Source organism: Mesocricetus auratus, unplaced genomic scaffold (assembly GCF_017639785.1).
Source record: "Mesocricetus auratus isolate SY011 unplaced genomic scaffold, BCM_Maur_2.0 Super-Scaffold_100006, whole genome shotgun sequence".
In the NCBI taxonomy this organism is placed as follows: Eukaryota; Metazoa; Chordata; class Mammalia; order Rodentia; family Cricetidae; genus Mesocricetus; species Mesocricetus auratus.
In genome coordinates this window covers 103,578,009-103,604,475 of record NW_024429190.1, presented here as the reverse complement: position 1 = coordinate 103,604,475, position 26,467 = coordinate 103,578,009, and the positions used below count along the sequence as shown (strand labels likewise).

The 26,467-nt window shown below is 46.2% G+C and overlaps 3 long non-coding RNA genes across 3 annotated transcripts; 1 reads left to right on the top strand and 2 right to left on the bottom strand.

Moving 5' to 3' along the window:
- The first annotated feature begins 7,170 nt into the window (after positions 1-7,170).
- LOC121140958 lies at positions 7,171-14,587 on the top strand. The gene is made up of 3 exons (XR_005877917.1): positions 7,171-7,269; positions 7,801-8,744; positions 14,072-14,587. It is a non-coding gene; the product is annotated as an uncharacterized LOC121140958 (long non-coding RNA).
- On the bottom strand, positions 8,356-9,429 carry LOC121140957. Its single transcript, XR_005877916.1, has 3 exons — positions 9,225-9,429; positions 8,616-8,763; positions 8,356-8,486 (listed from the first exon to the last, which is right to left on the bottom strand). It is a non-coding gene; the product is annotated as an uncharacterized LOC121140957 (long non-coding RNA).
- An 8,017-nt stretch (positions 14,588-22,604) lies between the features above and the next one.
- On the bottom strand, positions 22,605-25,284 carry LOC121140956. Its single transcript, XR_005877915.1, has 2 exons — positions 24,631-25,284; positions 22,605-22,796 (listed from the first exon to the last, which is right to left on the bottom strand). It is a non-coding gene; the product is annotated as an uncharacterized LOC121140956 (long non-coding RNA).
- Between the last annotated feature and the right edge of the window lie 1,183 nt (positions 25,285-26,467).

Genomic DNA, 26,467 nt, shown 5'->3' with positions numbered 1-26,467 from the left:
TTAAAAAACAAGCAAACAAACAAACAAAACAGGCATCCATAGGTGTTTGGATTCTTGTCTGCTGTGCCCGATGAGCAGCCTGTATCTGAGAATGTGGCGAGGGTGTCAGGATTGATGACACTGAGACCCAAAGGCTCCTCAAGAAGGCCCTCCTTTATTCCTACTCTGGCTGGTTATTATATACCCTGACACCAGAGGCGGTTGGGTGGGTCAGAAGAGGCGGTTAGTCTTTGAAAAAGGTCAAGGACAGGGCAGTTCCTGTGGGCCAGCCCTTTTCAGGAACTTATTGCCCCGGCATTGTATTGTTTTTAGTAAACATTGTCTTACAGCTGCCTGGTCCCAGGCTGATGGGGAAGTGGGTCTCTGGCCAAGGTCTGTTGTCCCCACACTTGTCTGCATCTTTGATTTTATTCCATCAATCAATGTGCCTGTTTTTGTTTCCAAACCATGCTGTCTTTATTATTATAGCTCTGTAGTAGAACTTGAAATCAGAGATAGTGATGCCTCTCACAGTTCTTTTATTGTTCAGGATTGATTTAGTTATTCTGGTGTGTGTGTGTGTTTCCACATGAAGCTGAAAATTGTCCTGTCAAGATCTGTGAAGAGTTGTGTTGGAATTTTGATGGAGATTGCATTGAATCTGTATATTGCTTTTGGTAGGATAGTCAGTTTTACTACATTAATCCTAATGATCCATGGACATGGGATATTTTTAACTTCTTTTTTTCAGTGTCTTTGAAAGACCCCCTCCAAGTGGGGAAACCCTCACTCAAGTCTTGGGATAAGCCGATGCCCCAATAATTCAAGAGAGACTGTTCTTGATGCAAGCACACGAGGTTTATTCGGGGAACCAGTGCACTGGGGCCAAACTCATAACCCTCGCAGGGGCAGAGGAGTTCGACCCCTAGTAGCTACAGTTGGGGGATTTTAAAAGGGAAAAAGCATAAAGGATGAGGAAGTTAGGGAAACACCATAAAGGATGGGGAAGTTAAGTGATAGCTCATGCCTTAACGGGAAGGTTATAGGTTATCTCAAGCAAGCATTCTTTGGGCATTGTACAGTTAAATATTGAGCAGGAATGTGGTGAGATAGTTCCTGGATCAGGGAGTGTTATCTTTTAAATTTATCTTGAGGTCACCGGTTTCTCAGGAGAGGGCAGAAGAACAAGTTACTCTGGGCTGGGCTAGTTATTAGGGGTCTAAAAATATTGAGTTGGGGGTCTCTCATCTTCAAGGTTTTAATCATATAGTCCTTTCACCTGCTTGGTTAGAGTTGCCCCAAAATGTTTCATATTATTGGAAGCTCTTGTGAAAGGTGTCCTTTCTCTGGTTTCTTTCTCAGTCTGGAGGAATCCCTTTCAAAGGATAAAAAGCTTCATTGTGTATATGCGTGTCTGAGCATGGTTTTGCACATGTATGAGTGCAGTGACTACATATTCTAGAGGAGGGTGCCATGTCCCTTGGAACTGGGTTTATGGGCAACTGTGAACCACTTGTCATGGGTTCTGGGAACCTAACTCAGGTCCCCTGCTAAAGCAGTATGTGTGTTCAACTGCTCAGCCATCCATTGATCTAGCCCCCAAACTATCTTTTTTGAAGAGTCAGAAACCCTGGCTTTTGTCCTGGTTGTAGTAATCCCAGGCCTGCAGTCTTCTGATTTAACCTACCTTAGCATTGCATCTTACCTCTTTATGTCATCAAAGAGAAACAGACATTTGATGGGGAAGTCCTTCTGTGTATATGTCAATAAAGCACTGTTGGCCAATAGGGAAGCAAGATAGGTGGGACTAGGCATCTAGGAGGATTCTGGGAAATGTAGTGAAGAGAGTTGTCGCCTTGTGATCTCCCGGGAACAATGGGCACTCGGGTGTCTGTCCTCAAAAAGATAAGTTCTTATAAAATATATATTAGTAATTACGGGTTAATAATCAAGTCAGAGCTAGCCAATAAGAAACCAAGAAAATGGCCAGCAGCTTCATAATTAATATAGTGTCTTGTGTGTTATTTGGGCACTGAAAGTGGCAACAGGACCCAGGCGGTAGGCAGGAAGACTAAATGTTACAGACATTACTGTTTTAAAGACTCTTCCAGTGTAGAGGTGAATCGAAGTTAGAACCAACTTTCCGTTGTTGGTCGGGTAAGTTGACCCAGTTTTATGCTGTTATGGGGCCACAAACATCATTATAGCTAAAACATCACACATGGAAATATTTCCTTTGGGTGAGTTTCTAAGTGAGTCAAATGAAATGTGTGCTATCAAATCTCCACAACCCATGCTTCCATGTTTTTTTTTACTGGCATTTATTCTCACCAGAACTGGGTGTGATGGTTAATCATTTCAGTTTGATTGGGTCTGGATTCAGCTAAAAGAAGTACTTCAGGAAGGCTTTGAGAAGCCATTTCCAGGAAGAATTAACTGAGGAAAACAAGGCCCTCTGTCAGAATGGGCGATAGCTTTACAGATGTAAAGAGATCCTAGGAAGCAGTGGTGCCGCCTGCCTGCCTGCCTCCTTGTTGATGGTTGCATCCATCCCATTGCTGCTGCTGATGCCATCCATCTCTGACTTAAGGATGCAGCTTCTTGACCTCCCTGTGGAGCATGTCTATAGGATTCCTCCTGTCCTTTACCACAAGATTGGAACTGCCGAGGCACCCAGCATTGTGTATTGAACAGCTACCAGGTTCTCAGGCTCTCCAACCCTGCAGACAGCAACGTTGACTACCCAGTTCATATTATGTAAGCTAATCTAATCCCTTCTTGTAACATACATTCATTCTACAGGTTGTGTTCTTCTAGAGAACTCTGAATTATGCTAGGTATAATCCTTCTTGTTCTCCTCTTCATCCTCATCCTCCTCTCTTCTTCTTCTTCTTCTTCTTCTTCTTCTTCTCCTCCTCCTCCTCCTCCTCCTCTTCCTCCTCCTCCTTCTTCTTCTCATTTTAAGGGAAGGTGTCTTAGTTAGGGTTGTTATTCCTGTGAAGAGACACCATGACTACAACAACTCTTTTTTATTAATTTATTTATTTTGTTCATTTTTAAAATTAATTTATTGCATTCCAGTCCCAGTTCCTCCCCCCTCCTTTCCTTCCAAACCTTCCCCCTCCCCCCTCCTCCCATATGCTCCACGGAGAGGGTAAGGACTCCCCTAGGAAGTCTACCAATTCTGTCTCATCATATCCTTGAGGCAGGACCAAGGCACCTCTCCAACCCCACACCCCTGTGTCTAGGCTGGACAAGGTATCTCTCCATATAGAATGGACTCTACTAAGTCCATTGTGCGTTAATGTTAGATCTTAGACACACTGCCAGTGGCCTCATATATTGTCCCAGTCACACCATTGTCACCTATATTAAGAGGGTCTAGTTCAGTCTTGTGCAGGTTCCCCATTTGTCAGACCTGAGTCAGGGATCTCTCACTAGCTCGGGTCAGCTGATTCTGTGGGTTTCCCCATCATGGTCTTGACTCCTTTGTTCATATTATCGATCCTCCCTCACTTCAATTGCACTCCAGAAGCTTGGTCCATTGGTTAGTTGTGGATTTCTGCATCTGCTTCCATCTGTTTCTGGAAGAGGGTTCAAGCTTCTCTGGGGGGTTATGGATTGTAGGCTGGGTATCTTTTGTTTTATGTCCGGTATACACTTATGAGTGAGTACGTATTATATTTGTCTTTCTGGTTTTGGGTTACCTCACTTAGGATGGTTTTTCTAGTTCTATCCATTTACCTATGAATTTTAGGATGTCATTGCTTCTTACTGCTTAGTAGTACTCCATTGTGTAAGTATTCCACATTTTCTTTATCCATTCTTCAGTTGAGGGACATCTAGGTTGTTTCCAAGATCTGGCTGTTACAAATAATGTTGCTTTGAACATAGCTGAGCAAATGTCCTTGTGGTGTGAATGTGCTTCTTTTGGGCATTGACCAACAGTGGTAGTGGAGGATCTTTAGGCAGGTTGATCCCTGATTTTCTGAGAAATCTCCATACTGATTTCCACAGTAGCTGTCCAAGTTTGCACTCCCACCATCAATGGAGGAGTGTTCCCCTTTCTCCACATCCTATCCAGCATAAGCTTTCATTGGTGTTTTTTATTTTAGCCATTCTGATGGGTGTAAGATGGAATCTCAGTGTGGTTTTGATTTGCATTTCCCTTATGACTAAAGATGTTGAGCATTTCCTTAAGTGTCTTTCTGCCATTCCACAACAACTCTTAAAGGAAAACATTTAATTGAGGGGCTTGTTTACACTTTCAGAGGTTCAGCCCATCATCATCATGGTGGGGTGCATGGCAGCATGCAAGCAGACGTGGCGTTGTAGTAACTGAGAGTACTGTGTCTTGCAGGCAACAGGAAGTTAACTGAGACACTGATGGTATCCTATGCATAGGAAACCTAAAAGCCCGCCCCCACAGTGACACTTCCTCCAACAACACCATATCCATTCCCATAAATCCACAACCTCCTGATAGTGCCACTCCCTATGAGGTTATGGGACCATTTACCTTCAAACTACCACAGAGGGGTAGGTTTGTCTATATCAGGTCAGAATTCATGCTGATTTCTCCTACTCTCTTTCCAGAGTGACTTCCAGAGAGGGACATCTTTCTTCTCACACATGAGTTTGCTCAGAACAGCGGGTGCCTCCTGTAAGAAGCAGCCTTGGGGCTCTAGAGGAGCCAGAAACCTCATGCTTGCCATCTTGGGTGCCAGATTTTCCTCCTCTCCCAGTGTGTCAGGCCTTCTGCATATCCTAGAGGATACCACTTTATTCTTGACACAGCGTAGAAGCGGGGGGGGTGGATCTGCTGTGACTTGGGAGAGAAATGGGGAGGCCCAGGCTTTTGATGACAGAAAGGGCCATTCATCATTCCACCGTCTAATACACGCTAGAGATCCAAAGATACCAGGGGTGGTGTGGGCAGGGATTTTTGTTAGGAGAAACATCCAGTTTATTCTTGCCACAGTTACCATTCTTTTCTCTTTCTTCCCCTTAAAATGCAATGCTGTGCCCTCAGCAAGGATGCTCGTCCTGCATTGGTGGGGAATGCTAGCTAAGCTGAGACGTCACATTGAGTGGCATCAAGGAAAGACCATGTGTGGTACAACAAGCGACTCTTGACTAACATTGTGCTTTTGGGGATCTCTTCAGAAGTGTCGCACCTGCTGTGCGGCCTGCATCCGAGAATGTAGCGAGGTGGTCGGGATAGATGACACAGAGACCGGTCGGTTGCTTTAAGAAAACTTTATCTTCCCAAGTCAGCTTAGGAGAGAGCTCTCAGAAGAAAATCTCAGGAGAAGTCCCTGGCGAAATCTCTGGAGAAGTCTCTCTAAGAAAAAGGAGCTTCCCTTTTTAAGGACTTTTGCCATCCATTTACATACCATTCTTTCCACTTCTCACCCTCCTGGCTGGTGGTTTAATCTCCGGCCCCAGAATCGGGGAGACACCACAGGGGGCAGGAAGAGGCATCTAGCCATAGGAGGTGTGGAAGGCATGGTATTTCAGTGAGCCAGCCCTTATCTGAGCCCTATCAAGCTTTAAAGCACTGAATTGTTTTCAGTAAACAATACATAGATGCCTGCTCCCAGGCCACAGGGGAAGTGGGTTTCTCCTCAAGGTCTGGTGTCCCCACAAGAAAGGACCTTTGCTCACCTGGTGTCTAATTGCCAAGGCCTTACCTGATGCTTGCCCCAGGATTCCCTAAAACTCCGGTAGCTCTGTCATCCAGACACTGTAGTGGGGTGACGGACTGTGGTCACAGAGTTGTGGAGACCTGAGCTCTACTCCGGCTTGGGTACTGCAGACCCATCTTCCCCCCTATCCCCGCCCTCCCAGAGCCTCAGTTCCCCCACCTGTGAAATGGAGGTGTGAACACTGCCATCTTCACAGTGATGGGAGATTTCAGCAAGGGGTGCACACCTGTGGGCTGTAGGTGATGAGTCATTTTAGTTGAGTACTAAAACAAAAGGTAACTGTCCCAGCAGAGTGAGAAGCTCAAAAAAGGAAAATTCAGACAAACCCAGGAGTGCTAAGAGTGTGTGTGTGCACGTGCGTGCATGCATGTGTGCGTGCGTGGTTATTGCAAGGAGGGAGCAACCTTATATATAGACAGCACAGGGGAGAAACCCCAGGTGTAAGAGCTCGTGTTTTCATAACTAGAGGTTGATGCCAGTGGGGCAAGGCCAGGGCTGTAAGCCAGGACTAGAAAACAGGATGCACCTGTGGTTATTGGCTGACGAGGAGCAACTCACAGAGACCCCGTGGGGGCTGGGGCCCTCACAGGAGAGGTGGCTCACTGAGCGTGTTGTTTTGATGAGCTCCTGGAATCTGAACTGCCTGAAAACACAGCAGAGTATAGTCTATGCTTCTGAACTGCCTGAAAACACAGCAGAGTATAGTCTATGCTTCTGAACTGCCTGAAAACACAGCAGAGTATAGTCTATGCTTCTGAACTGCCTGAAAACACAGCAGAGTATAGTCTATGCTTCTGAACTGCCTGAAAACACAGCAGAGTATAGTCTATGCTTCTGAACTGCCTGAAAACACAGCAGAGTATAGTCTATGCTTCTGAACTGCCTGAAAACACAGCAGAGTATAGTCTATGCTTCTGAACTGCCTGAAAACACAGCAGAGTATAGTCTATGCTTCTGAACTGCCTGAAAACACAGCAGAGTATAGTCTATGCTTCTGAACTGCCTGAAAACACAGCAGAGTATAGTCTATGCTTCTGAACTGCCTGAAAACACAGCAGAGTATAGTCTATGCTTCTGAGGGCCCAGAGACTTACACATGGGTGCCCATGCTCTTAGACTATTGGCCATCTTTGCCATAGGACAGGGATGAGCTCTGATGATTAAAACGTGTTACCAGTCCCAGAGGGATCAATTTGCATTTGGGGCCCATGGTATTTTCTTCATTTCCCGGTAAAGCTTTGGCATGGCAGTCAACGGAGTGGGGTGTTTCCTAATGAGTTAGGACACTTAGGGAACAGGCTGAAGAGCTCCCCTAATTTCCATAGTCGCTCATATAAACGCTACTAGCCCTGACCAGGTGTGAGCCACCCCAAAATGAGTAGACTCTAGACTTAGGAGGAGTCTGTGTTGTACCCTCGTCCTGCCCCACTGTGATCTGACTGGACGATTTTTTCTTTCATGTCTGACGCAGCAAGAAACTGTTAAATACTTCGTATGTGAATCAGGAAACAGTAAGTAACGAAGAACCAAATCAGGAAGGATGAGGAAAAACACGTGAGGAACAAGTAGCGGAGAGCCACAGGTGAAAGGAGACGGAGGGAGGGGACGGCGGCGGATGCAGGTCTGTGAGAACAGTGCAGGAAGAGGCTGTTTAAGTGAACGCCTCCCAGGTGCCAGGCTCCCATGTCATAGCCACTGGGCTACCAGGAAGCCAGGTCTGACCCACAAAGGTGGGTGTGGCCCTGTTCTCAGGGAGCTCACCCTCTGGGCTGCGCTGCAGGGCAGCTTCCCATTGCCCTCCACCACGCCTTTTTGACAGAGTGTCTCAGTGAACCTGGAGCTTGCCACATTTCAGCTAGGCTGGTCAGCCAGGAAGCTCCCGACACCTCTTTGCCTCTGCCCCATCTCCTGCTGCTGCTGCTGCTGCTACAGGTGTCGGGGCTACGCCTGTCATTTTCTGTGGGGACCCAGACTCGGGTCCTCAAGCTTCCACAGCTAGTGCCCTTATGCATAGAGGGTTTCCCTCGGCCCTTAATAAGATTATTAAAATCTAGATTTATTTATTTATTTATTTTTGCTTCTACCACACCTTGATCTTTTTTTTTTTCCTTAGTACATTTCACTTTCACTCTCATCATCAAAGCCAGACAAGGAGGACAGCAGCTAAAGAAATAGGCATGGTGTCCTAACATAGGAAGCACGTTGGGGAGAATGGAAATCTTCTTCCAGGGGAAGAAGACTGGAGAACTGGGAACATCGCTGCCCTCAGCTGAGACAGATGCTGTGTTTGAGTCTCTACAGTGTTGGTCTGTGGTCTGCGCCTTTTCGCCCATCACATTCGGAAAAGGAAACGTATAGGTGTGCTTTTAGCTCTGGGTGACAATACTGGGAATTCCTTAAACACGGACACTCAAATGTGGACAGGAAATGTAAGCGAGGAGGCAGGCTCTCTCACGTCCAACTTCCCATGGTGCCGCCGAAGTCAATGCGGGTGAGTTTGCACCCATGCCGAGCGCATGTGTGCCCAGCTTGCGTGCCCTATGGCTGGCACCCAGACTCACAAGCCGGCAGGACTATAGACGGTCCTCAAGCATGGACTGCAGAGAAGCAACGACACGAAACTCGACTTCCGGAAGCTACCGTGGTCGGTGAGCTGCCTGCAAAGGGTGAATGATTGGAACGCCCCTGGCCCCCGGGGCTGGGAGAACAGGCGCTTTGCAACGAACTTCACCAAGTGGAGCTGTGAATAAAACTATGTTGCTTAACTTCGGATGTCAACTTGATGAAACCCGCCATCACCTGGAAAGAGAAACCTCAGTGAGGGAATCTGGATTCTCTACCTTGGGGTTGCCTTAACTAAGTTCATCGATACAGGAAAACCCAGCCCACTGTGGACAGGCACCATCCCCTAGGCAGGGGAATCCTGACCTACAAAATAGTGGAGAAATCCAGACGAGTGAAGCAGTTTTTTATGCTCTTGACTGTGGATGCGATTCGACCAGGTCTTTGAAGTTCCTGCCTTGATGTCCTCACAATGATGGACGACAGCGTGGAATGGTAAGCAAAACACTTTCTCCTATAAGATGCTTTTTGTTAAGATTGTTTTTTTTTTTATCACAGTGACCTAAATGAAACTAGAAGGTGGGTTCACTGCTGGTCCCTGGGCCCGGGACTGCTGTGCAGAAAGCTGGGGGGGAACCAGCTGTAACCAGATAGTCCAAGCTGGAAACTGAGCCACAGTTTTAAAGAGGGTTGGCAGGTGGGGGAAAGTGTTTGCCTCGCTTTCTAGCCTTGTTTTATTGGAAACAGAGCCCCGGGGGGATTGCCTGGAGCCATCAGGAAGTTCAAATGCTGTCCTGGGTACAATGCAGATACTTCTGCTGGTCAATTTTTCTTCCAACTTAAATGCACTTGAGAGCCTTGGGGATGGGGGCCAAGGGAGAAGGAGACATTGAGAAAGACATTAAAAGAGGACGCTGGGGGGGAGGGGAAGCTATGAGAGATGCCGTGCTCTTCAAAGGCAAAACCAACACATACCCCCAGTTCCGAGGTTACCTCCCAGGTGACCTTGGCAGACCACTTCTCAGAGTAGAGCCAACACTTCTGCAGCCCAAAGTCTCAGTGGCCTGGAGAGGCTGGTCCCGGGATTTGGGGGCAGGAGGCCCATGATGGGCTTTGTGCTGAGGGGTGATCCTTCCTAGTCCCTGATGTCTTGGTGGCTCCTCCTCCTCCTCCTCACAGCCTCACTCCTAATGGATCTGATGTTTTCTTCAATTTCCAGCTAATGGCCTTCCTTCTTCCCCACCTGGGACCCTGGCAGGAGGGCCTCACCTCTTCCCTGAGGGCGTGGTCTGGTTCTTTCTGTTAATTTTGTTCTCAGAAATGGGTTTTGAAACCCAATATTGTGGCCCAGAGGAACACCAAGAGCTGGAAAACAGGAGGTGACTAGACCTCTTCAGAGGTATAAGTACTTGGTGCACAGAGTTCCTAGGAAGGCCAGAAGTAGTCTGAATCCAGGCTAGGGCTGGGGTACTATACACAGTGTTGAAGGAACTATCTGTATCCTTTAAGGTAGACACATTTCTCTTGAGTACCCATTGTGCATCTGTTTGGGGAGTGCTGAGCTCTGGTCACTCTGGGACAGTCATTAAGCAAAAGCACTGGAGATGAGGGTATCCTGGAATCATGAAGAGACTGTGTCACAAGGCCAGGCCTGTGTGTGTGTGTGTGTGTGTGTGTGTGTGTGTGTGTGTGTGTGTGTGTGTGTGTGGTCCGTGTCATATCATAAGAAGTCTTGGTGCTTGTGGCTTCCCAGGGGGTACCCTTCCTGAGAATTCCCCTTGAATACTCTGTTTCCTGATTTTCAAAGGCAGAATGGCTGGGGTGGGAGTGGCCTCGTTCCAAAGTTTAGGGTGTGTTGGTTTTGACTGACAGAAAAATCGTATGCCTCTCACCTGTGCCTGGGCAAGGAAGCCTGCCAGGCCAGGGCAGTGGTCCCACGGGTGGAAGAGGAGACACATCCTTACTGTAGTCGATGAAGAAGAGGCTGACTGGGGTCTGGAGCTGGCCTGGCCATGACAATTTCATTCAGTGCCGCGTACTTTTTTTTTTTTTGGATGAAAGAAAAAAGTTCACACCCTTTTCGAACGTGGCAGAGGAATGTTGCCATGAACAGATGTTGAAAATGAAAGCCTATTACCAAATTCTAGATTGATACGTGGTTTGCTACGGTAGTTGGCCAAAGCCTTGTCCTTTCTCAAAATCGGGTTGTATAGGAAGTCATTGGAGAGTCGGTGTCCATTGCCCGCTCCCATTCCATTTGGGCGTTCTCCTTGAAAACCATGAAGGACCCAGAAGAAACTTAACACTGTGCCCACTTTCCTCACAGATGCCCTTTGTATGTGCAGCAACAATGACAGGGCAACGGTACTACATCAGCATCATAGGTGGGACTAAGTCTTGCCGGGGTTGGCGGAAACGTTTATTGTGGGAGGTTCTAGATCACATAGGGTCTATCAGAGGGAAGGATTCACCTGCCTCTGGCCTTCTGGGGTGGTGGCTCCAATGGTATAGTGTAAGTGGCTTTGATACTGGGCCCCACGGCAGCCCCTCAGTCTGTTTAGTTTATTCAGTTGCTGTGGAGATGACAGCCTAGACAGTCAACAAGACAGTCCAAAATCTCTGAGCACACAGGCCTGTGTTCTCCTGGGGTGACGCTCTCCACAGCAGAGTGACTGTTATAGCACTTTTGACCCGGCACCGCCTTTATGACATGGGCAGAGCGACTGTAGTAAATGGTATCAAGGAGAGAAAGATAAGGGGGCTCAGAGAGGTCACAGACTTGCCCAAAGCCACAGAGTTAGCACAGACGCCAGGCGAGAGTTTGTGATCTCTAATTCTTCATCTAGTGTCCATTTTATGAAGTTCCTCCTTGTGGGAAAAATGAAGGACTCTCTAAGCTATCACGATTTGAGCACAGGGCACTGCGCCCATGTTCAGGATCATTCAGCAGACATCTGAGTGTGTATTTATGGAGGTGTTACATTCCTGCCGTTGTCCTTGGTCCTGGAGCATAAATAAGATAGACTCGGCGCATGGGGGAACCCATGGAGGACAGGGGCATTCAGAAGTCAGAGGTTCCACGAATAGTACAGTCAGTGAAAATAGTATTTTAACCCCAAGCTCGAATATTTTTCACTCACCCATATGTTCAATACCTGTTAGACGTTAGGCGGAGAGATGGTTTCCCTATTTTCTGTTTGCTGTTTCCTAGAAAGGTAACGTCCTTCTGCCATGGAGTCGGTTTCTGTGTGTCGTGAACAACAGAGTAGCAGTCTATGGAAACAGTGGGCTTGCACAAATCTGTCTCTTACTGAAGTATCTGTATTCTTAGTGCTCAAAGATGAGTATGGAATTCTGTTAGCAGTGAGTGTGTGCCTGCATTAAGACCAATTACACCCGCGTTTTAGGTGGACGAACTCCTAACCCCATGAGACCTGATGGATGAATGTAGATAACTAGTCAAGGGGGTATCTAAATGACCTTCCCACGGGGGGGGGGCATTTTAATCGTCTCACTGTAAAGAATTCAGTTCTGTTCATGTGGTCTGGGCAGGTAGAGGCGAAAGGCATAGTGTCACGCAGGAAGGTGTGCGGATGAGAGCGTGTCACCTCTCTTTTAGTGCCTAAATGACTCCGTGGAAGAGCACACCCCAGAGGATGCCGACTGCCTGTTGTGCATTTCCTCAGGAGCCCCGCTGTCTACCTTCTTGTCGTTTTGGGGTTTTGTTGTTGTTGTTTTAGTTTACTCTTCACTCTTTGGAGGGCCTGCTACCCAGCTCCCAAATAAATCACACAGAGTCTTATTCTTACTTATGAACGCCGGGCCTTAGCTTGGCTTGTTTCTAGCCAGCTTTTCTTAAACTTAAATCATCCCACCTACCTCTTGCCTCTGGGCTTTTACCTTTCTTTATTCTCTGTACCTTTCTTTACTTCTTTCTCTGTGTAGCTGGGGGCCGGCCCCCAAAGCCCCGTCTCTTCCTTTTCTCGTTCCTCCATGTTTCCTTCCCAGATTTCTGTTTATTCCCTCTGCCCACTGGCCCTGCCTATCCTTTCTCCTGCCTTGCTACTGGCCGTTCAGCTCTCCGTTGGACCAACCAGGTGCTTCAGACAGGCAAAGTAACACAGCTTCACAGAGTTACACAAACACAATATCTCTGCATCATTAAACAAATGTCCCACATCGTAAACCCATGCAACACGTTTAAGCTAATGCACAAAACCTCCTCATACAGCATTGTTCCCAGCAAGCACACCGTCTCCAAGATTTGGCTGGGTCATCCAGAAGCTGCAGACATCACGGTGTCTGACAGTTAAGTGTAAGGTACCCGCTGCTACTGTTATGATTTGAAACAAACTTTTTTCTCTCTCTCTCTCTGAAAGAAAGTAGATCATTGAGCAAGCCACTTTTGGAGTTCGGTGCTTGACTTCTTCGGGATGCCTACCGGGTACAGAGTAGCATGCCCCTCTCTGAAGCACTGTGTTGGTCTGCACGTTTGAGGCACTGCTGACGGCTTAGTCACACCCTCCCTTGGGCTTTCCTTTCAGATTGGCTCTTTGGGGGTCTGTGGCATGGACTGAGCAACTCTGACCTGCTTTGCGGTGGCTGAGGACTGTGGAGGTAGCATAACTCTCTCAAGCCAGCAGGTGGACCAGCTCACAGTCTGACCTTTCAGTGGGAGGTCTTTGCTGGCTGCCCTGCCAGACCTGGCTCCCTAGGGAACATGACAGGGCTTTTGGTCACCCTCCCCACCCCCACCCCCACCTTTTGGCCAACTCAAGAGGCATGCCTAGTCTCTGTCAGCCCTGTCCAGTATATGTATGTTTCCTGTCAGGATGGTAGCAGAAAAGACTAGGCCTGACACCCAGAGTGGGAGCCTGTGGCCCCTGAACAGGGCGGTATGGGCAAGCAGTCAGGGCACTCCTAGTGATAGTATATGCCTTACTGTGGGCTAGTTTGCCTATAGTTTATTTATTTATTTATTTATCATTTATTTATTTATTTTGGTTTTTTGAGACAGGGTTTCTCTGTGGCTTTGGAGGCTGTCCTGGAACTCGCTCTTGTAGACCAGGCTGGTCTCAAACTCACAGAGATCCGCCTGCCTCTGCACCGCCTCCCCCAGTGCTGGGATTAAAGGTGTGCGCCACCGATGCCTAGTGTATTTCTCCCCTCTCTCTCTATTCCCCCCCCCGTGTGTGTGTGTGTGTGTGTGTGTGTGTGTGTGTCAGAGAGACTGTGTGTTGTTGATATGGGCACAGTCATGTTAAGAAACCCAGTGCTACCCCATGGGAGTAGCAAAGCCTTCTTCCCCAGGTGAGGTTCAGAAAGAGGGCAAAGCCTTCCTGGGGCATGAGTGTGAGTGCTGACAAGGAAGAAAATGTCCACCTTCCTTTCCTTTGCCTAAGTGTTTGTGTTCTGGAGGCTGCTCCCCTACAGAGATTGCTCCTACCAAGACGAGCTAAACCTGCTTCCCTGCTCAGCTTTATGCAATAACACCACCACCTTGTTCACACTTATATAAGAAACGCTCTGTGCTGCCAGGGTGCCGTTGCTTCTCCAACATAGAGTCCAGCCCACCTGATCCCAGCTTTTCTGAGTCTATGCGTCTGCATCTTCTTAGTTCCCTCTCTACCACAGTCAGGCCACTCCCTGGAGTCATACTGGTTGCAGCAGGATAAGCATTAACTTTTAAAAGCCTGTAATGCTGGTTTATCTCAGAAATTCAGAACAGAGTCTCAAGTTACTTAGGGGGAACTGTAAGAGATGGGAAATTCAAATCAGCATTGATGACGGTTAATCCTCGTTTTCGTCTTGACTGGTCTTAGAACACCTGGGAAACCTGGGAGGCGCATCTCTGGGTATGGCTGTGGATGCTTTCCTGAGAGGATTGCCTGGGGATGGAAGACCCACCCTGAACCCTCTGAAGACTTGGGGACTGGATTGGGGGGAAGAGTGAGGAGGAAGTTCTGGCACACCACCATGTCCCTTTCTCTGCATCTGGTCCTCCACGAAGAGGCTGCTCTGTTAGAAGCTCCCACTGCTGTAATGCTTGGACCCAGAAAAATGGAGGCAAGTGACCTGAATCCTACGGAACCAAGAACTGAGATGACAGTTTCCTCCCTAAGTGGTTTCTCTCATGTAACTTGATCACAGCAATGCAAATCTGAGTGACATGGTCATCATTGCTACTTTTGTGACGAATACAGTCCCATTCTTTTGAGGGAAATCACATCATTTTCATTTTTATCTATATAGATACTCTGCTTCCTGTCTTAAAAAGGTTTGTCTGAGTCACTCTGAATTATGGTATCCTTTCCGAAGACACAAATAACACAGCTACACGCGTGACAACTAAATAAATAAGGAGTGAAATCTGTTTAGGTGAATAAGGTGATATCGGTTGATCCATCTAACGAAATTATGGTTATTTCATTAACTCTCCAATCGACAGCCCACATCTTCATCCTATTTGTTGAGGTAAATTGGTTTAACGCGAAGCTCTGATCGCCTTTAAAATAATTACGCTTCTAAAGGAAAGTTTAATTTTCAATCACTTGTTCTGTGAAAATAGAAACAAATGAGAGGATAGCAATGAGTCCCTCAGAGTCGGAGAGACATGAGATTTCCTGGCACTGTGGACAGAGGAGGGGCATAAAGTCTGCAATAGAACCACTTCTGTAGGCGCGGCTTCTTGACAGAGACAAGACCAGAGGGCATTAGAGGCAGCAGAGGTAAAACAGCCCAACTCTCCGATAAGCTATGGACCATGAGCCATATCAGGGCCATGGTCTTCTCTGCTACAGCAGGGTTTCTGGTAGATTCCAGCAGACTGGTGATTCTGTGGTATAAGTTCCATTGTGGGAAACAGCCAGCTAGTTCCCAGTGAATCAGAATGAAAACAGTTTTCATTTGCAAACACAAAAGGTGGATGCTGTGTAATTGCCAACAGTGAAGTCTACACAATAGGAGAAATGGGTTAGCTTGTTTCAGCTTTAGGCTAACTGCCAGGATTTTTGAAATTGCTTCCCAGCAGTTGAACATAACGATCTGTCCGGTTCTGTTAGGAATATGAATTCCTAAGAGATGTTCATTTCGCATTTCATTGTGTATGTGCACGTGTGTGTATTTGCGGTGTATGTGGCATGTTTGTGCGTGCACAGAGGCCTGGGGGCGGGGCGTCAGCTGCCCTGCTCCATGCTTTATCAGTGTCTGCTCTATTTTCTTTGAGACAGGGTCTCCCACTGACCCTGAGACTAGGCTGGCAGTCATCAAGTCCTCCCGTCTCTGAGTTCCCAGCGCTGGGGTCACAGATGCTTGTAACCAACCTGACACTTGGTTTGTTTTGTGCATGTGTTCTAGAGACACGAACTCAGGTCCTTGTGCTGACATAACAAGCACTCTTACCTGCTCAAGTGTTTCCCCAGAACTTGGAAGAGCTGTTTCACGTCAAAGCTGCCAGATGTTGAGTAAAGAATAATGGCACTGCTAACATCTGCAGGGAATGGGTCTGATACAGACAATGGGTCTTATAAAGGAGGGTTTGCTTCCTTTCTCTGCAGCGCGCTCCTGAGGGGCTTACAAACCTCATTGACTCGTGTGAAACCATGTGTGCTCGTTTCTTCAAGAAGTCACGGTCAGGGGAAGAAGCATACTTGTGTTTCCCTTTGGCTGATCTGCTTGGAGCCCTGAGCTCAGAGCCAAGAGGTGCATTTGTACACTGGCCCTGACTTGTAATCTGCATTTTATTTGATTAACCATCCTGGTCCCTTTAAAACCAGCAAGAGTGCAGTGACATTCACAGTAGTCACTCTTTAAGAGGGCATATGTCCTCTTTGGGATCTCCTGGCCTGGGGGCTGCAGGCAGGTCAACTCACCCTCGGAGGACCAAGCAACTGAGAGTCTGCTGATACCCCTGTGCTAGTCCCACCCCCACTTAGGGGAGAGGTGAGCTTGGGCCCCTGTCTCAGGCCCGAATTCAGCTTGCCCACTTTGGGATCTCCTGGCCTGGGGACTGCAGACAGATCGACTCTCCCCTGGCAGACCAAGCAATCCAGAGTCTGCTGACATTACTGTGCTAGTCCTGCCCCCACCCACCTGGAGAAGGGAGTGCCTCAGACCCATCTGCACCCACCGTGAGACCCATCAGAGTACTGGACTTGCTTGAACCCACCGAAAGAGAACATTGAACCTGCACCTACCAGCAGAGGAAGAGATACCACCTACATCCACTGGAAGAAGGGATGGGAAGACAACAATATAAGAACACATTCAACAACAGAAAAAACAGTATAAAGGCACCAGAGTCTAGGGACTCTATACCCACAAGACTTGAAAATCCCAAAACAGATGAGGCAGAAGAGAATGACCTTAAAAACAACTTCATGAAGATTATAGAGATCCTAAAAGAGGAAATGGAGAAAATCCTTTACAGAAATGGAAGAAAAAACAAAAAATTCAAGAAATGGAGGAAAAGACAAACCAAAAATTGTAAGAAACTGGGTTTAGAGCACTGGCTGCTCCTCCAGAGGTTCTGAGTTCAGCTCCCAGCAACCACATGGTAGCTCACAACTATCTGTAATGAGATCTGGTGCCCTCTTCTGGTTACAAGCATACACGCAGGCAAAATACTGTATACATAATAAATAAATCTTTTAAAAAATTGCGAGAAACAATTCAAACAGTACAGACTTGAAAGCTGAAATAGAGACAATAAAACAAATAAAAAAACACAGTCTGAAGGACTGGTGGAATTAGAAAAGATGGGTAAATGATCAGGAACTATAGATACAAGCATAACCAACAGAATACAAGAGATGGAAGAGAGAATCTCAAGCATTGAAGATACACTAGGAGAAATAGATTCATTGACCAAAGAAAATCTTAAGTCCAACAAATCCTTAACACAAAATATCCAGGAAATATGGGACACCATAAAAAGACCAAACCTGAGAATAATAGGTAAAGAAGATGAAGAAACCTACCTCAAAGGTGCAGAAAACATATTCAACAAAATCATAGGAGAAAACTATCCCAACCCAAAGAAAGACATGCCAATGAAAGTACAAGAAGCTTACAGAACACCAAATAGAGTGGACCACAAAAAAGTCCCCTCACCACATAATAATCAAAACATTAAACAGATAGAATAAAGAAAATATTAAGAGCAGCAAAGGAAAAAGGCCAAGTAACATACAAAGGCAAACCTATCACAATTTACACCTGACTTCTTTGTGGAAACTCTGAAAACCAGAAGGTCCTAGATAGATATTCTACAAATACTAAGAAGCCACAGATGCCAACCCAGACTACTATACCCAGAAAAGCGCTCAGTAACTATAGATGGAGAAAACAAGATAGTCCATGACAAAAACTGATTTAAACAATTAAACTAATCCAGTCCTACAGACAGTACTGGAAAGAAAACTCCAACCTAAGGAAGAGTTTTCACAAAAACATAGGCAATAGATACCACTTTACCAAAAGCCGAAAGAAAAAGCCAAAACAATCCTGCACAATAAAGGAACTTCCAGAGTCATCACTATCCTTGACTTCAAGCTCTACCATATAGCTGTAGTCCTGAAAACAGCTTGGTATTGGCACAAAAATTGACAGGTATACCAATGGAATTGAATTGAAAACCCTGATATTAACCCACATACCTACGAATACCTGATTTTTGACAAAGAAGCTAAAATTATACAATGGAAAAAAGCATCTTCAACAAATGGTGCTGGCATAACTGGATATTGACATGTAGAAGACTGCAGATAGATCCATACCTATCCCCATTCACAAAACTTAAGTCCAAATGGATCAAAGACCTCAACATAAATCCAACCACACTGAACCTCTTAGAAGAGAAAGTGGGAAATACCCTTGAATGAATCGGTACAGGAGACAGCTTCCTGAACATAACACCACTAAGAGCAACAGTTAAGAAATGGGATCTCCTGAACTTGAGAAGCTTCAATAAGGCAAAGGACACAGTCAACAAAATGGCAGCTCACAGAATGGGAAAAGATATTTACCATCCCCACATCTGACAGAGGGCTGATTTCCAAAATTTACAAGAAACTCAAGAAGCTAGTCACCCAAACACCAAATAATCCAATTAAAAAGTGGAGTGTAGAACTAAATAGAGAATTGTCAATAGAGGAGACTAAAATGGCTGAAAGACACTTAAGAAAGTGCTCAACATCCTTAGCCACCAGGGAAATGCAAATCAAAACAACTCTGAGAAACCATCTTACTCCTGTCAGAATGGCTTAAATAAAAAATACCAATGACAGTTTATGCTGGAGAGGATTTGGAGAAAGGGGAACACTCTTCCACTGCTGGTGGGAGTGCAGACTTGTACAGCCACTATGGAAATCAGTATGGAGATTCCTCAGGAAAATGGGACTCAGTCTACCACAAGACCCAGCAATTCCACTCTTAGGCATATACCCAAAAGATGCACATTCATACAACAAGGATGCCTGTTCACTATGTTCATAGCAGCATTATCTATAATAGCCAGAACCTGGAAGCAACCTAGATGGCCCTCAACTGAAGAGTGGATAGAGAAAATGTGGTACATTTACACAGTGGATTACTACTTGCCTTGGCCAGCAGGGCACAACGGGTTCGAGCCCACGGGAGTCTGGAATGAACGAGACAAGAGACAAGAGAGAGATGGCAGCAGGACAACATGGCTGATCGAGCTGCCGTTTAATGAAAATTCTGTACAGGCTTAAATAGGGAAACTTGGCATTGGCCAGGGAAACTTGGCATTGGCCATGGGGTGGAGGTTGTTAGACAGGAGATGCTGGGAAGTGAGGCAGGGGGCTGTTAGGGGCTGGGAGCGTTTGATATGTGAGAGAGCAGGAGATCTCATCAGGAGTGTAGGTGTTAGCATTGTTAAGGATGGGTTATCTCTAAGGCATCTGTGAGAAGGCACTTGAGTTTTGGGAAATGCCTAGGGTAAGAAATAGATATAGTGACCTGGTCCCTAACAACTCAGAGGAAAAAAAAACTACAATGGAATCTTGAAATTTGCAGGCAAATGGTTGAAATTAGAGGAAACCATCCTGAGCCAGGTAACCCAGTCACAAAAAGACAAACATGGTGTGTACTCATATATGGATTTTAGACATGGAGCAAAAGATTATCAGCCTACAATCCACACTGACAGAAAAACTAGGAAACAAGGAGAACCCTGAGAGACATACATGTTCCCCTGGAGAAGGGGAAAGGGACAAGATCTCCTGATCTAATTGGGCATGGGGGGGGGGGGGGTAGGAATTAGAAGAAAGAAAAGGGGAGAAGAGGAGGGGAGAGGAAGTTTGAGTCAGGGGAAGAATAGAGGAGCCCAAGAAAGGAGATACCATAATAGATGGAGTCATTATAGGTTTAAAGAGAAATCTGGCACTAGGAAAATGTTCAGAGATTTACAAGGATGACCCTATCTAACAATCTAAGCATTAATTGAGAGGCTGCCTTAAATGTCCTTCCCCGATAATGAGATTGATGACTACCTTAAATGGTGACCTAGAGCCTTCATCCAGCTGATGGAAGCAGAAGCAGACACCCACAGCTAAACAAAGAGTTGAATTCTGGAATCCAGTTGCATAGAGGGAGGAGTGATGAACAAAAGGGTCTGGACCAGGCTGGAGAATCCCACAGAAACAGCTGACGTGAACAATGGGGAGCTCATGGATCCCAGGCTGATAGCTGGGAAACCAGCATAGGACTGATCCAGACCCCCTGAATGTGGGTGTCAGTTAGGAGGCCTGGGCAATCTATGGGGCTTTTGGTAGTGGATCAGTATTTATCCCTAGTACAGGAATGCTGTGCCTGCTACGCAGCCTGTATCTGAGAATGTGGCGAGGGTGTCAGGATAGATGACACAGAGATCAGTTGGTTGCATTAAGAAAACTTTATGCTCCCCAAATCGGCTTAGGAGAACTTCCCAAGAAAAACGCTTCCCTTCAGAAAAACTTCTGCCATACATACACGCACAAATCTCCAACAGACCTCTTTCTCCTCCTGGCTGGTGGTTAAATCTCTATACCAGAATCGGGAACAGCATGGGGGACAGGAAGAAGTGGCTAGCCATCAGGAAGATCAAAGTCAGGGTGTTTCAGTGAGTGAGCCCTTATCAAGCCCTTATCAGGAACTTTTGGCACTGGATTGTTTTCAGTAAACATGTTTTCAGTAAACATTGTCTTGCAGCTACATGCTCCCAGGCTGATGGAGGAGTGGGTGTCCAGCCAGGGTCTATGGTCCCCACACAGGAATGGACTTTGGGATCCCATTCCACACAGAGGGATACTCTCTCAGCCTAGACACACAGGGGAGAGCCTAGGCCCTGCTCCAAAGATATAAGAGACTATGAAGATTTACCATGGAAGGCCTCCCCCTCCCTAGGGAGCAGAAAGGGCATGGGACAGGGGGTTTGTGGGAGGCAGGGGAGGAGGGTAGGGAGAGGGTGCTGGGATTGACTTGTAAAACAAGCTTGTTTCTAATTTAAATTAAAAAGTTAAAGTAAGAATGCATATGTGGCTTTAATTTCTTACTTGTCATTATTATTTATCACACAAATGATTTGATACCACTCTTGAAAGTCAAAGGAAAAGATTCTTCTCTAATTTTAATTAACTTGTTCCCATTTTTCCAATTCCTTCTCAGCTCTTGTTTATACACAGATGTGTGTGTGTGTGTGTGTGTGTGTGTGTATGTGTGGTGTTTTACATGGTTCTAACATAATGAATACGATTCTCCATTTTACTTGCAAACTTAAGATATCAAAGTTTCAGTATGTCATTATATTCTTTTCATTGATAGATTCTCACTGAAAGATATTTACAAATAGAGAACGAAATCAGAAATAGAGATTATTAGGTCAGGATATATAGCGCATGACTGAATAGGTTCCCGAGATAGGGTTTCTCTGTGTAGCTTTGGAGCCTGTCCTGGAATTTGCTCTGTAGACCAGACTAGCTTTGAACTCACAGAGATCCACCGGCCTCTGCCTCCCGAGTGCAGGGATCAAAGTCTTGCACCACCTCTGCCCAGCTGAATCTGCATTTCTTGTGTAACTGTGATCATCGGTTCTCAGCCTTCTTAATTCTGCAGCCCTTTAATACAGTTCCTCATGTTGTGGTGACCCCCAATTAAGGATCTGTTCCATTGCAACTTTGTAGCTGTCATTTTGCTACTGTTACGGATGATGTGAACATCTGATATGTAGGATGCCCTATGCAATCACAACCCACAGGAGAGAACCACAGGTCTAGAGAATTACATTCCAGCAGCCGTGGCAGGAAATGCTGACTCTTTTTTTAAAAAAATGTTCATCCTCCTGATAAAGCAATATAATACACAAGTGTTATGTTCTCCACAGGGTGTGCTGACACCTATGCCTATGCTGTTGATGGAGAGACTGTTTGCCTAACCATTTTTTATTCATAAACATTTAGATGAGAATACAGTCCATAAATATCAGTTGTTCTGAAGTATATTTTTATTGTATAATTTCCTCACCATGGAGTCCTTAAAATGAGGTCACAAGATAGGAATATTTTCATCCTTTTTGATAAGAGTACAAACTTGTATCCTTAATAGATCACATTCATTAAAACAGTTTTTTGGGCATGTCAGTTTTTTTTTTTTTTTCTGGTTAGCACTGGAATTCTTGATTAAGTCATTTTCTACTTAAATGCCTGCATTTATTCTGCCTTTTCCCTTGGTAGGGAGGGGACGTTACCGCCTAATCTTTGCTCTTGTTTTGGGAAAGACAGTGGTGACATTTCTTCTGTTTTCATTGCATGTCTTTGTTTACTACCTGCTGTTCATCAACGATTTGTTTGTGTGGCTCTGGGGAGCTCACCCAGGATTTCACACACGCTGGGCACGTGCACCGCTGCCCAGCTCACCTTTTCCTAAGGCAGGTTCCAAGGACTATTGTTTGGACACGTTAGCATGATTTAATTTCCTGCGTTTCCTCACTTTCTTTGCGGGTATTCTTAGCTGGGACTTTAGAATCGGCAGGGTTCACAGCTGGGACCAGAGAGAGGCGTGGAGGCGCTTTTATCCCCCGGGGCTGCCCTCATAGTGCCCAGACATTTCCACACGTTTTCATTTCGCCTGAGAAATTCTTTCCTCCTGTTCTTATTTTGAAGACTGCGGCCTGTGGAATTCTACAAAATGGCTTCCAAATAATAATATGTTCTAATCCCCAGGCCCCAGTGATACGACAGGCTGCCACCTCCGGAATGGTGGTGCACTGTCATTTGACGCAGCTGATGTTCAGACAGGTTTATGAGTGGGGCCCGCCCCAAACACGCAAGCCCTTTAACAAAAAAGAGTTTTCTGGTATCAGAGAGAGAAACTGTGGATTTGAAGCACAGGCCAAGGTTTACGTGCAGTCGCCTGCTTGAGGCAGGAGAGGCCACACGCCAAGGGGTGCAGGCAGCTTTTTAGGAGCTCAGAGTTGACCCAGGGTAACATCCAGCAAAGAAATCATGGTCTCAGGCTTACCATGCCACGTGACTCATTCTATCGGCAAACCTGAAAGTACAGAAGTGAATTATTCCCTGAACCTTGCAGGTAGGAACCCCATTGGCTAGCACTTTGATTTTGTCCTTGAGAGATGGGAACTTCTGGTCAAGAGAATTGCGAGGCTCAGTGGGTGTCCTTTTAAACTGTTGGTGATAATTTGTTTCTACAGCAATAGAAAACTAACAGTGACAAAGGGAGTTTTACCATACAAAATGGAAAATACTTTAAACCATCATGGTGGTTCATCTCCATTATCAACTTGATAGGGTTTAGACTCACCATGGAAACAAATCTCTGGGCCTGTTGGTGAGGGATTATCTAGATTAGGTTATCTGAAAGGATAAAAAGGAGCTGAGGGGAACACCCATTCATCTCTCTCTGCTTCCTGGCTGCGGATATAATGTGGACACAATGTCATCAAGCAGTCCCTCTGCTCCTGCCTCCTGCTTCTCCTGCCGGCGTACTGTCTTGTCTCTTAGAACTGTAAACAAGAACAGACCCTTCCTTTAGGGTCCACACTTCCCATGGTCAGTGAGGCTAAGTCTCCTGGATCCAAAGACGTGCAAGAGAAACCAGGGCACTCCAGGCATTTGAGCTCAAGCGTAGTGCAAACAGCACACTTCTCTTTCTTATTATTAAAGCAAGCAAACAGTGCTTTTCATTCTTATTATTAGAGCAAGCAAATCATGAGGCAACATTTACAGTTAGCTTAAGCAAATACAAGTACCATGGGGCAATATACCTGGTGTTATGTCTCATCCTCTTTTGGTCATATGAAAAGAGCCCTGGATATTCCCCCCAGGCTTTCCCGCAGAGATAACATGGACATGCCAGGGCATTCCCTTCTTGTCCTAGCTTTCAAATGCATTCCCTTATCATAGTGTACTTCCTTCTTTCTAGAAGGTTGCATCATAGGATGAACATTCCACACTCTGCCCCCATCTGTAGGTCACAGCTTTTTAATACACCGTAGGTGACTTTTGTCAGGTATTTTTTGTCGCAACAGCGAGACAAGGAACTAACAGAATAAGATGACTACCTTGCTGGACTTGCAGATGTCATGTGTGTGAAATTGCTGTCTGAAGTTTTAGCACGCCTGAGTGTTTGAAGGAATCACAGTTAGCAAAAAATGGTGTCGCCCACACAGATGTTTACATGCAGGGTTCACAGGAGCCGAGTTACAGACTCAGCCTAAGCGCTCACTGGTACATATGCTGACATGTTATTTATCTTTAAAGAACAAGACCAGTTGGTCAGCAGGAAGTTAGATGGGACTGGAGATCACCATGCTAAACAAAGTAAGCCAGGCTCTGAAAGACAAATACATGTGTTGTTTCATATGTGGAATCTCGATTTCTTTTTTAAATACTCGATGACACGGGCTGCTGAGTTTGACCAGTGGGTCAAGGGACTTGCTGCCAATCCTGGCTGCCTGAGCCTTAGCCTCATTTACCCTCTTTGTGGAAGAGCAAACTGAGCCCAGCAAGTTACCCTCCTGATTTCTACTTGAGTGTCGCGGCACACGTGCGCTCCCTCATTTGGGAGGAGAGAGGGGGCTGACTGAAAGTGGGAGAGCTGAGCGTGTAAACACGCTCGAACCATGTTCTATGCGTGTGTGAAAGTGTGCGCGCGAAGCGTGCTGGTCCATACTAACAACATATGCTGACGGCAGGCGCTACCTGCGTTAGACGCGGTTCTCTAAAGGAACAGAGCTAATGGAATGCGTGGGTTTTCTGAAAGGGGGTTGTAGTAGCACTTCCGCGTCAGGACTGCCAACCCACAAACGCTGATGCAGAGACTTGTTAATTACGAAAGCTCGGCCTTAGTGTAGGCTTGTTCCTACCTCGTCTTCATAGCTTAAAGTAACCCGTATTTGAGCATCTGTGTTCTTCCGCATGGCTCGCTACCTAACCTCCATGCTCCATACTGCCCATCCTGCTTCCTCTGTCCAGTGACACCGCCTTTCTTCTTCCCAGAGACCTTTCTCTGCCCAGAAGCCCCGCCCATACTCTGCTGCGTAGCCTTTTATTACGCCAGTCACAGCAATACATCTTCACACAGTGTACAAATAAATAACCCACAACAGCGTGTTATTAGATGGGCTTGCAGGATAGGGCTAGGTCTCCCCACAATCGCCTTCTGCACGTTGAAGGGGCAGAAAACCTCGGAGCTGCTCAGCACAAAACCCAATGCCTCGGCTGTCCCAAGTGATGCTGGACGATTCCTGGAGAGCCACTGATGTTCAGTCCGTACTGAGGCAGAAGTCAGAGTCCACGGGAGCTATAGACACATGCCACCAGGAAGAAAAGGGCAATTGGAAGGTGCCACCCACCGTCCGGGCAGGCACTCCCCCAGACCTCTCTGGGATGCCTTTATCATCTACAAAGGCCTATCTTACGGCTGATTCTAGATACTGTCAAGTTGACAGGAGCAGCCATCAATTGGTTGAAGTCCCTGCGCTGAATGCGCTGGTGGACCGAATGTGCTGGCTGCTGGTGACGTGTACACCGTCTTCTCTGCTCTGCCTGGTTGAGTCATATACTTCCACATATGCTGACAGCTGATTGAGTTGGATATAATTATGTCCTTATATATCCAAGTACTGTGCCAATGGGGGACGGATGAGTCTGAACATAAAGAGAGCTGCTCCACAAAGATGGAGTTGAACTTAAAAAAAAATCACTGGAAAACTGGCAGTCAAGGTACAGCCCATCCCAGCCGAGAGAGTAGGCAGTAGGGGCTAGAAGCTGCACTCACCTAACTTTCTCCATGCTATATGGTCCAGGATGCCCTGCCCAGCGGGTAGTCCAACCCAGTGAGCAGATCTTCTGAACTCAATTAGTATAATTAAGATAATCCCCAAGGACAGGCCTAGAAGCCCCTGCCTCCCAGGTAATTCTAGATTCTGCCAAGTTGACAGTTAACACTGTCCATGGCTGTGAGATAATTAAAACCTGGAAGAACTCTGCATCCAGTAGACTCCAAGGATAGCTCTAAATCTTTGCTTCATATTTAAGAATTTGAAGAGAGTACTTTCCACACAGCATGTTAGAAGATGGCCTCCAGCACTGTGGGGCAGAAGTGGGTTTTTATCAGGAGAGAGGCAAGTGACAGCATGTGGCTGTGAGGTAAAATAAGATTTGCTCCAATAATTGGTTATTGTTAATCAAACATTTCTTATGTATGTAGTGTATGTGTCACAGGGTGCATTTGGAGGTCAGAGGACAGTTTTGGGTGAGCCAGCTCTCTCTTCTCCCCGTGGGCTCTGGGATCAAACTCGGGTTACCAGCTTTGGCAGCAAGTGCCTTTACCTGCCGAGCCCTCCTGGTGGCTACTTATTATTTTTTGACCCCTAGTGCTTGCGTACATTCTAGTCCCGCGAGAGTGTTTCTGTTGTATCACTTGTGTGCCTTTATACACACACACACAGACACTCGCACTTACTGCAGAGCATTAGATTAGGCAGATTGTAACCGTGAGGCATGATTGCATTTTGAAAAAAAAACCTCATATTCCTAGAGGCATTACTTTTGAAATTAGGTAACAAAGGAAAGTAATAATAAACAATATGGTAACATAGCTATCTTTTAAGATCAAGTCCTCCTACTTCAGTTTCCCCCTCCTCAAGTTTGCCTTCCCGTCTCACAAAGTTTAAAAAAGTATTTTAAGCACGCACACGA